At 45.3% G+C, this 12,180-nt stretch overlaps 1 long non-coding RNA gene across 1 annotated transcript; it reads right to left on the bottom strand.

Moving 5' to 3' along the window:
- Positions 1 to 2,147: 2,147 nt before the first annotated feature.
- LOC137096707 (uncharacterized) lies at positions 2,148 to 9,104 on the bottom strand. Its single transcript, XR_010909629.1, has 2 exons — positions 8,729 to 9,104; positions 2,148 to 4,455 (listed from the first exon to the last, which is right to left on the bottom strand). It is a non-coding gene; the product is annotated as an uncharacterized lncRNA (long non-coding RNA).
- Between the last annotated feature and the right edge of the window lie 3,076 nt (positions 9,105 to 12,180).

Genomic DNA, 12,180 nt, shown 5'->3' on the forward strand with positions numbered 1-12,180 from the left:
CAAGAGCATGGATAGAGCAATTAGCTGGACCCTCTAATTGTTAGTGCTGATTTCAGTATATACTAATGTTGTGTCTTATCATTGGAAATCTGCTTGGCACAAAAAGTGATCAAATAAAGTGACAGCTAAAGTGAAATGAACTGATCCATATCATTCAGTCTAATGTGCAGATTGGAACTTATCTGCCTAATAGTCTCCACACTTGTCTGAAGGCTAGAACACAGTTCTTGGCAATTTGCATAATTTGAGAATGCATATGTAAACTGCATATTTCAATATAAAGTACATTTTATATCTGCATTCTCAGACTATTTTTTTCAATTGACAGATTAAAAAACAAAATAAAGAGCAATCAGTCTCTGGGTTAAAAAAAAAGAAAGTGTGTTTTCAAGTCACTTGTTGACTTATGCCAACTCCATGATTTCCTTTGATTTCTTAGGGAAGAAATATTCAAAGGTGGTTTTGCCAGTTCCTCAGAAATATAACCCACAGTATCTGGTATTCATTGACAGTCTCCCACCCTAGTACTAACCAGGACTAATCCTGCTTAGCTTCCAAGATGAGACAGGACCTGGTGCTTTGAGGTTAAACCAAGTGCTGCTCAAACTACATGTGCTTCATTATTCTTTTACTTTGTGCTCCCCTTCAAGTTAATGGTTTGAGAGAATTTAAAATAAATGGTAAGTTGCACTGAAAACCCAGCAAGGATTATTATATATTCCTTTCAACGACATTTTGTTTGCTCTTCCCTAACAGGTGACATTTCTAACTGGAACTGATAACTCTGTGTTGCTTGTTCTTTGCCAAAGTAGCTTAACACCTCATATGCAGTGCAGGCAAAACAAGATGAAGACGAGGTTGAAAAGTTCATTGATCCAGACTGCCTTTTACCAGCTTTGGGTGGTATGTCTGCTGGTGCTGCTCTCGGACTAGATTTGTTTACTTCTAGCAGTCCATAGAATGCGAAGATCAAGGCTGGATTGTTCAAAACCTTTGAAGCAACTGAGTAGTAAAGGTCAAGACATTTGTAATTAGTTCCTTTTCACTAGCAGAGAAAGTATAAGTACATTATGTTTAACTTAAGGAATAACTGTTTTTAAATGGTGTTGTTTATCGGTAGGTTTTAATATAAATGTTATTTATTGTCGATGTTTAATTTTTATGCGTTATGTCTAAATGTTCTTTTATGTTTATGTTTTAATTTGGTTGGCTTAATTTATAGTTATGTGTTATTGTCTTGCTATTATCTTTTGGTTTTCACATGTATGTACAGCATTGAATTTTTCCTTTATAATGTTGGAAACTATTTTGAGTTCCCTTAGGGGGAGAAAAATGGTATATAAATGTAGAAAATAAATAATAAATAAATAACTTTACAGTGCATCTCTTGTAGTACTAAGTGTGTCATGGAGATTGGATCTACATTGCCATAAAAACCAGTTTCTAATCCCAGATTATCCACTTTGAACTGGAAAGAAGTGACCAGTGGAGTGCTGCAAGGTTTGGTCCTGGGCCCACTTCTGTTCAATATCTTTATTAATGACTTCGATGAAGGTTTAGAGAGTATGTTAATCAAGTTTGCAGATGACATCAAATTGGGAAGGATAGCTAATACTCCAGAAGACAGGATCAGAATTCAAAATGACCTCAACAGATTAGAAAACTGGGGCGAAACTAACAAACTGAATTTCAACAAGGAGAAGTGTACAGTACTTCACTTAAGTAAATATATATATATATATATATATATATATATATATATATATATATGCAAAGATACAGGATAGATGATGCCTGGCTTGACAACAGTACATGTGAAAAAGCTCTTGGAGTCGTCATGGACAACAAGTCGAACATGAGCCAACAGTGTGATGCAACAGCTATAAAAGCCAATGGGATTTTGCTTTAAAAGTTTGAGGACCCTTACTTTGGGATATTTAGGCCCTTCCCTCCAACTCAGACTGTTGGGGGCCCAGACTATTGTTTCAAAAAAATCATGAGATAATTATATACATACATATCTTATATGTACATTGTAGTGAAGCAGGCTTTTTCTTTCTCTGAGCAGTTGCTCAAAGGCTCAGCCAAAATGCTCCGTTTTAGTTCAAATTGCGGACGCAGATGAGTCAGGAAAGACGGCCAACTGGTTCAGCAAGAATATCAAAGTTTATTTATAGCAGCTGCTAGAGGCTTTCGGACACAACAAAATGGCGTCTCTGGGGAAAGCCCCCAGCATTAAAGGTAGTGTTCCTTTTATACATCAAAAGGGGTTCGGCTTTAAGAGCCGCCCCGAAGATTAAATCATTGGTTAAGAAAGCTGTCAATATTATAATTATTTAAGCAATTAGCTCATATATTTTTAAGTTTCGCTTCGCAATAAGCAAGCCCCTTCTGAAAACATCTCAATACGCTGACATGCAAAATACAGCTGGAGACATCTGCTGATCTTGGCGAGTCTCAACTTTAGCCTTGGCTATTTCCTCTTGCAAAGTTGGCAAGTCTCATGACCGATTTTTCACCCTTCTATAAAAACTCATCTTTAGTCTGTCTTTGTCTCCCATATATGGTCAAGTCCATCCGTTCTCTTTTCTACATGCAAACCCCGGCAGCTTAGCTGTGCTTCTTGCCTTTTCTATAGCTGTACCTTTCTGCATACCTACAGCTGTACCTTTCTGCCTTATTCCCACATGTTTTTGTTTTGCGAAGCGGTTTACAAAAGCGAGAGCAAAACCAGCAAGGGTTAGATATTACGGATCTCTCCAATTATGCCTTTTAATGAGAGCTATCTTTTCTACCGAAGCTGTCTGATGCATATATCTCTGGCAAACTTGAAGCAAAATTGGAAAACAGCACATTAGCAACAAAAAGACAAAACCGCATAGCATAATCACAAGTACTATTTCTCTAAGCCATGATGCTGAAGGAAGCAGAGACGTCAACCATGAAAAAGGTTGCCATCCATCTTCCTTTACGTTATGATTTATTAACTCTTGCAATTTTTCCAAATCATCTTCAATTGTTTGGTTCAGATTATGAAATTTGACCACGCACTGGCCCTTTATTATAGAACAGAATCCTCCTTTTGTTGCCAACAAATAATCTAGGGCTAGCTTGTGTTGCATTGCCATTTGGCTTAGTTCTTCAATTTCTGATTGTAATTGTCTAACTATTTTTCCTGTGGCATTTATGCTTTTCTCTAATCTACATGTGAGTCCCATAATACTCTTTCTGTTTTCTTGGGCCATTATTCCAGGATAGGACCCGAGAGTTAGGAGCCCTGTTATTAATCCTCCTCCTATCCTTGAGCCTTCAGTTTCGGACAGTTGTGAGTCCATAATTACTTCGTCTGAACACTCAGGTCCTAGGGGTGCTATGGCTTTTAAAGATCTCTGAAGCCTCCTAGGGTGTTTAAGGACTCGTACAGGGAATGTCAGGTATCCTATCCCAACACACTGGTTTTTTCCTGGATGAAAATTGGTTGCCCATTTATCAAAGAAAAACCACATATTGGGATCTCTAATATGCCATCCTGAACAAATACTGCCTCCATTTTTCAGGGATGTGTAATTTGACTCAAACAGTGGGTACTCAGGGTACAGTTCTTTCCAGTCCGTGTCGGCCAGATTTTGTTTGTTAACATATGTAGAGTTATAGGTTCCATACAAATAAAACTTGTCCTGACAGTGAGTGTAATTTGTCAACCTTGTTAGGAAGGCTTTTCTGTGCTCCCAGCCTTTCCATTTTTGATTCCATGTACCCTTGTTTGCACAACAAAAACACATTCCCCTCGTGGTGGCAGTATATCTTATTCGTCTAAATTTAATGTGCTTTAATCCATCGGGGACCTGAGAAAATATGGTGGGATTTTGAATAGTTCCTTGTAACCCCCCGAGCACCACCTGGGGGTCAGCTATTAGGGAAGGGAGGAAAGAGAAGTCACCTACTTTCTCTGGATGTTCATATAGGAGTGTCACATCTTTTCCATGCTGATCAAACATGAATCTAGCATGCTCTTTTAGCCAATTTCCCTGTATCATAGTGATCATGTTTATAAACATCATATATCCAAAAACCGTTCGAACCCCTATTGGTTTCTTAGGGTATCTTTCCCTCCTCCCCATTATAATTTCTATCCACCACTTCCAAGACAGGGCTTTCGTTGGGCCACACTGCGTCATACTTGACCTGCGACGATCTGTTGTTCCCGAAGAGGTCAGCTTCATGGCCTTGTTGACCCCTCAGGGAGTTGCCGGACGATCCTGAGTCTCAGGTCACTCTGATCTGCCTTTTTTATCTCCCACATGGGGGGTGCCAGCTTGGCACGGGTGTAATGTATCCAAGGTTTAACTTCCTTCACTTTAATGGCAGTAGGGGTTGATATCAGCACAGTATAGGGCCCTCTCCACTTAGGTCCTAGTGGGTCAATCTTCCACTCTTTCACAAGCACCTCGTCACCTGGCGAGAAACAATGCAAAGGTGTGGTAGGATAGGGTGGATTTAACTCTGAAGTATATTGTGCAATTTGTTTTATCTGTCCAGCCAGGGCTTGTACTTGTTGAATGGTTTGTTTATCTCCAATCACATGTTGGTCTCCCCCTTTGTCCAGTATCGACCTCAAATTTAATGGTGGTCTGCCATATAGTCTCTCATAGGGGGTCAGACCTGTTCTTTTGTGAGGGGTACACCTTACTCTCAATAGTACCATGGGCAGTATTACAGTCCAACCCAGCCCTGTCTCCTGACAGATTTTTGACATGGCGGTCTTTAGAGTCCGATTCATTCTCTCAACTTTAGCTGAGGACTGGGGCCTATAAGCGCAATGCAATTTCCATTTTGTGCCCAATATTTGACACAGTCCTTGAATCACCTTGTGTACATAAGCTGGACCGTTGTCAGACCCTATTTCTAATGGTATTCCAAATCTGGGGATTATGTCCTTTAAAAGTGCTCTTGAAACTTCTACTGCCTTTTCAGTTCGGGTTGGGTATGCCTCTACCCACCCGGTGTAGGTGTCCACAAAAACAAGCAAATATTTGTAGCCCTTTTGCGGGGGCATCTCAGTAAAATCAGTCAAAATTGCCTCGAATGGGACGTTGCCTATGTGTTGAATTCCTGGTGGCTTTAAGGGTCCTTCTCGAGGATTATTTTTGGCGCATGTCCAGCATCTGTGTGCTGCTGCTGCTGTCAGGCTATGGAGTCCATCAATGTACATTTGCCGTTCTAGCAGCTTAGCTAAGGCTGTCTTACCCAGGTGTGTGTTGGAGTGCATATGTCGGACTATGTGCCACGCCATATCCTTAGGGACATAAACGCGGTTATCTGGCATCACAATGACCTCTCCCTTCCATTCTCCTTTTTCCCCCAAAGCCCAATTCTCCTCTTCTTTTGTGTATGTAAACTTTTCTAATGGGGGATCTCTTACTACCGTCACAGCCAACAGGTGCTGCTTATTGTGGGGGTGCTTAGCTGCCTCTCTTGCGGCCAAATCAGCTAGTCTATTACCCTGTGTCACTGGGTCTTCTCCCCTTTGGTGTCCTTTGCAATGCATTACAGCCACTTTATCCGGGTCCCAGACCGCCTCCAGGAGGGCCACAATCTCAGCTGCATTTTTAACGCCCTTTCCAGCCGACGTAAGGAGTCCCCGCTCCTTGTACAAAGCTCCATGGGCATGGAGCGTAGTAAAGGCGTACTTTGAGTCCGTGTAGACATTGACCCGTTTTCCCTTTGCCAACTGCAGTGCTCTGGTGAGGGCTATCAATTCAGCCCGTTGAGCGGAGGTTCCCGGAGGGAGCGACTCTGCTTCCAGAATCTCTCCCCCCCCCTGTACCACCGCATATCCTGCACGCCTCTCACCGTTCTCCATGAAGCTACTGCCATCCGTGAACAGGGTCATGTCTGCCTTGGACATTGGTACGTCCTTTAAGTCAGGTCGGCTGGAATATACCTGTTCCATCACCTGAATGCACTGGTGGACTGTTTCCTCTCCTGGGGCAGGCAACAAGGTGGCCGGATTTAAGGTGGCACAAGTTTCTAGGGTCACCATCGGGTTATCACACAACACCCCCTCATATTTTGTCAGTCTCTCATTTGTGAGCCAGCGCGGTCCCTTGGTGTCTAACAGCGCCTTTACATGGTGAGGTACTTTGAGACCAGTGGCTGTCCTATGGTCAATTTACTTGCTTCTTTTATCAAATCTACTGCTGCTGCCACTGCACGAAGACAGGGCGGCATTCCCTGTGCTACCGTGTCTAACTGTTTTGACAGATAAGCCACTGGTCTCTGCCATGATCCTAATGTCTGGGTAAGCACCCCTATTGCCACTCCTTCCTTTTCAGACACGAACAAGTCAAACGGTTTCTCCAGGTCTGGGAGCCCGATCCTCCATTCCTCTTCCATGGGTATTGTCAATTCCATTTGGCCATTGTCTAAAAATTGGATTTGTGCTCTTAATTTTGACAAAATATCTCTTCCTAATAATGACACTGGGCAATCAGGGTGATATAGTAATTTATGACTCACATTATGGCCTGCCAGATTACATGTCCGTTCCTGTAGAAAAGGGCATTTCTGAATTTTTCCTGACAGCCCCACCACTTTGGTGACTTCTGCGCTGGTAGGACTAATAAGTTTGTTCACCACTGATCGTTCTGCCCCAGTGTCCACTAAAAAGTCAACTTGCTGGTCCCCTACTTCCATAGTGACCATCGGCTCCCCGGGGTCCAGCAAAACGAGAGCCTGGTCGGTTCATTCTTCTTCCTCCGCATCCTCCCATTCTTCTTCTGCTATTGCAGCCACTACTGCTTCCCTCTTCTGGTGCGGAGTATAACCTCCACGGCCTCTTCCACGTCCTCTACCTCTTCCTCTGCCTCGTCCTTCGCCTCCTTCTTCTCCAGACACCTTCTCTGTACATTCCCCCTTCCAGTGACCATACTTCTTGCATCTGGCACACTGATTCCATCCTAACTTCTTTCGCTCTCCTCCTTTTCCCCTTCCTTTTCCTCTCGATCCTCCTGTCTCTCCATCCATCATGGTCAACAATACTTTATATCCTTCTTTACGATCTCTCTTCTTCTTCTCTTCCTCTTTCTGATCTCTGGCCATATACACCTGTTCTGCTATGGCTAGGAGTTCATTCATACTTTTCCCTATGAATCCCGGTTGTTTTTGAATTTTTCTTCGGATGTCATCTGCTGCCTGGCTGATGAAAGACTGCTGCAGTGCCCTTCTCCCATTCTCATCTTCTAAATTATATGGGCTGTATTTCCTATATGCCTCTTCTAGTCTCTCCAAAAATGCTGAGGGAGATTCACTCTTCTCCTGTCTCACCCCTTGGATCTTTTGGATGTTAGCTGGCCTTTGTGGTCCCCTTTTAACAGCATCTATCAGGATCCCCTGATAGGTCGCTAGGGTCGTCCTATCGTTGGCAACGTTGGCCTTCCAACCCGGATCCTTTCCAACGGGGAAGCGCTCTGCCCCCCAAGCAACCGCATCCTGACCCGCTGGCGGCTGATTCTGGGCCAGTAACGTAGCTTGATTGATCACTTGCCTTCTCTCCTCTGTGGTAAACAAGACCTGGAGGAGCTGTTGGCAATCTCGCCACGTTGGATTATGGGTAGCTATAATAGTTTCTAGTAAAGTCGCCATTGCTTGGGGTTGCTCGGAGTAGGGAGGTGTAGAACTTTTCCAATTTAACAAGTCACTGCTGGTAAATGGGACCACCTGATACAATTGATAAGGCTGGTCATTTTGATCCAATACACTAACTTCCCTTATTGGAAATTCCCTCGCCGTTGTGCTATCTGCCGGACCTTCCACAGGGGAGAGCTCAGCTTGTCTGCTTCTAGTAACGGCTGGGCTTGCATCACTAGGTTCTCGGGCGGGACGCCGCACCGTTTGTGTGGTGGTGTCCGCAACCCTTAATTCATCCCGGAGGTTTCGGAAGGGATTGGTTTCACTGTATGGAGGCTGTAGAACTATGGACACTGGGCTGTCATATGATGGAGGCGGTGTTATCGCCCGTTCCTGGTCAACTGGTCTCTGGGCGCCTTGAACTGCTGCTAGTGGGGGCGCATTGGGAATTACTGGCAATGGTAATGTCCGTCCCTGATCCATGGGCCCCTGGGCGCCTTGAGCCGCTGCTAGCGGGGGCTCGTTGGGAGTTGCATATCGCGGCCCCCGGTAACGACATCCCTCCACCGGCTCTTCTTCCTGGGCAAGGACTTTAACCTCGCCTTTCTTTTCTTTTTTCCTTATCATCATACACTGTACTTCTTTACACTTCCGGACCCAATCAGGATTTTGGGTCACCACGTTGTCCCAGGCATCAATATAAATATATTGATCCGGATGATGGTTAGCACAAAATTTTTCTACCTGCCTAATCTTCTTTAGGTCCCACGACCCCTCTGCAGGCCACCCAAAAGGAAAGGTGGGCCATTCTCCTGTGCACAGATTCCTTAATCTGTAGTCCTTAAAATCTCCTGGATCTCCCTGACTCGATGCAGCTACAAACTTGTCAAAGTTGTCTAGCATACACTGAAGCGGAGACACTGTCTTTGAGTTCCTCCCACCCATGGCCTCTAGTGGGGAGCAAACCTTGACCTAGACGCCCGGACTCTCGACGGCACGTTTTAGGAACTGCAAGGTTTGCCCCGTCCTCCCACTACCCCACGGGATACTTAGTGGTCCCCCTTCCCCCAGCGCTGGTGTGTGTTACCTAGTGTCTTACTTGACCACTTATACTTGCCGGGCCTCTGTAGACGTTGGAACAACCTTCGTCCCCCGGACTTTCCTCCTTTTGGATCCTTCTTATCACTCCTCCACTCCCAGTTGATTTCTTGAGAACCCGAAGAGTTGCGATTTACCTTGATCAAGCAGCACCGACAGAAGAGGGGAGTGTCGCAGCCGGCTATTAGTCGGGGGCCCCCTTTTTTTTTCTCGGCTCACGGCAATCGCCTCTCGCGCCCCTGATGCTGATCAAAAATCGTCTTGCCAACAAGATCCGTCTCCCCCGACTCTGGCCCGTCTGAATGAAATCTCGGTGGAACCTCCAAAAATGAAGCAGGCTTTTTCTTTCTCTGAGCAGTTGCTCAAAGGCTCAGCCAAAATGCTCCGTTTTAGTTCAAATTGCGGACGCAGATGAGTCAGGAAAGACGGCCAACTGGTTCAGCAAGAATATCAAAGTTTATTTATAGCAGCTGCTAGAGGCTTTCGGACACAACAAAATGGCGTCTCTGGGGAAAGCCCCCAGCATTAAAGGTAGTGTTCCTTTTATACATCAAAAGGGGTTCGGCTTTAAGAGCCGCCCCGAAGATTAAATCATTGGTTAAGAAAGCTGTCAATATTATAATTATTTAAGCAATTAGCTCATATATTTTTAAGTTTCGCTTCGCAATAAGCAAGCCCCTTCTGAAAACATCTCAATACGCTGACATGCAAAATACAGCTGGAGACATCTGCTGATCTTGGCGAGTCTCAACTTTAGCCTTGGCTATTTCCTCTTGCAAAGTTGGCAAGTCTCATGACCGATTTTTCACCCTTCTATAAAAACTCATCTTTAGTCTGTCTTTGTCTCCCATATATGGTCAAGTCCATCCGTTCTCTTTTCTACATGCAAACCCCGGCAGCTTAGCTGTGCTTCTTGCCTTTTCTATAGCTGTACCTTTCTGCATACCTACAGCTGTACCTTTCTGCCTTAGTAGTATAAAAAATTCATGAACGAACAATAACATATTTAAACGATGAACAATTTTACCCAACAGAAGCTTATAATGGGAACTGCGAACCTACTTTTGATTGATGTGCCTTCAAGTCTTTTCAGACTTAGTCAAGTTAACTGGGATTGTTATTGTTGTGTGCCTTCAAGTCTTTTCAGACTTAGGGTGACCCTAAGCTTAAAGTTTAGAGTGATTTTGGTGGGCCACATCTGGCCCGGAGGCCTTAGTTTGGGGACCCCTGCCTTAAAGGCACCAGATCCAATCTGATCTTGGAAGTCATGAAGTAAAGACCAGGTGCTGTAGGCTATACTTCAGAGAACAGAACTGGCAAACCACATCTACACCTTGCCTAAGATATCCAAAGAAATTTTTGTGCTTGTCATAACTCAACAAGTGACCTGATGGCACATACACACATCTATGGGATAGCGAACAGTGAGCTCAAACCAGAAGTCCACAGGAAAATGATAATGCTTTACCTAGTCATCATATGAAGGCAAACAACCAGGTTCCTGATATTTATATGAAGGTTTGTCTGCACAGCCTGGTTCCCACTGTATTTTTGTGTGTGTATGTTGGGGGGGGGGGGGCAAACAAAGCTCTTGGGTAGCTCTATAAGCTAAGTACTAGAGTCCATCCATGTGGTGTTCCATGAGATTGCATGATTCTGATCTCCATAACCCACCCAACTCCAATATGTGCAACTTACTAAATGCCTACAGAATTCTTGTCACAAAAGTATGTAAGAGGTTAGATAATTATGCTGTAATAAACACACAAATATATACACAAGTTCTCATCTGCTCTATGAACCAAGTACTTTGTGCACTGTTGTAATAATGATGCAATGTGAATCAAAGTTGCAGCATGTATTTTCAGAATAAGATTGAACAAAAAAGCCTGATTCTGTCATCTGACCTCTGCTTTGTTGGCAGGGGAGGGAATCTTGCTGACTTCAGTAGAGGCTATTCAGTTACACAATGAGCAGAACACAATACACAGCAATAAATCCAGTAAACGCAGATATCCTCTGCAACAAGTTTTACCATAGTGTCTGTGCTATTTAGTCAACAAGAACTACATTCTAATATTGGATACCTTCCTTCTTGAATCGTTTCTTGATTTTTCTCTTTTGAAAATAGTCTACTATTTTATTTTGAAACAATATTCTTTTTCAGGCCCTGGAAATAACTAATTAAAAGTAACCGTATCTATAATGGGGACATGAGAGAAGCCTCCCACAAGGATGGTAAAACATCAAAACATCCAGACGTCCCCTGGGCAACCTCCTTGCAGATGGCCAATTCTCTCACACTAGAAGCAACTTGCAGTTTCTCAAGTTGCTCCTGACACACACACACACACACACAAACCAACCCATATCTATAAAGAAATATAACAAGACTAGCTGTGCCCTGCCACGCATTGCTGTGGCCTATAGTAAATCTTTTCAAAGTAGAGGTAGTTGTCTTCCTTCCTTCCCCCTTTTTCTTTCTCTTCTGCTGTCTCTCTTTTCTTCCTTCTCTCTTTCCTTCCCTCCCTCTTTCTCTACATCTTCCCCCTTCCTTCACTCCCTCTTTCCTTCCTTCATTCCCTTTTTTCTTTCCTTCTCTCCTTCCGTCTTTCCCCTTTTTTTTCCCTCCCTCTCTCTCTAATTTCTTCCTTCTCTACCTCTTTCCTTCCTTCCTTACCGGAGGGGGAGGGAGGAGGGGAGAAGTGAGTCACAGAGGGAAGGGGTGGGGTGAAGGGAGGGGGCGTGTCTTTGCGGAGGGGGTGGGAGGAGGGGAGGAGTGAGTCATGGAGGGAAGGGGTGGGGTGAAGGGAGGGGGCATGTCTTTCCGGAGGGGGTGGGAGGAGGGGAGGAGTGAGTCACAGAGGGAAGGGGTGGGGTGAAGGGAGGGGGCGTGTCTTTCCGGAGGGGGTGGGAGGAGGGGAGGAGTGAGTCACAGAGGGAAGGGGTGGGGTGAAGGGAGGGGGCGTGTCTTACCGGAGGGGGAGGGAGGAGGGGAGGAGTGAGTCACAGAGGGAAGGGGCGAAGGGAGGGGGCGTGTCTTTGCGGAGGGGGTGGGAGGAGGGAAGGAGTGAGTCATGGAGGGAAGGGGTGGGGTGAAGGGAGGGGGCGTGTCTTACCGGAGGGGGAGGGAGGAGGGGAGGAGTGAGTCACGGAGGGAAGGGGCGAAGGGAGGGGGCGTGTCTTTGCGGAGGGGGTGGGAGGAGGGGAAGAGTGAGTCACGGAGGGAAGGGGTGGGGTGAAGGGAGGGGGCGTGTCTTTCCGGAGGGGGTGGGAGGAGGGAAGGAGTGAGTCATGGAGGGAAGAGGTGGGGCGAAGGGAGGGGGCGTGTCTTTCCGGTGGGGGTGGGAGGAGGGAAGGAGTGAGTCAGGGAGGGGGAGGAGGGATGGTTTTGACAGGGCGGGGCTTGGAGGTGGCGTGGGAGGGGTAAGATGCGGCGCGGCGAGGGTTGGA

This window comes from Anolis sagrei, chromosome 1 (genome assembly GCF_037176765.1).
Source record: "Anolis sagrei isolate rAnoSag1 chromosome 1, rAnoSag1.mat, whole genome shotgun sequence".
In the NCBI taxonomy this organism is placed as follows: Eukaryota; Metazoa; Chordata; class Lepidosauria; order Squamata; family Dactyloidae; genus Anolis; species Anolis sagrei.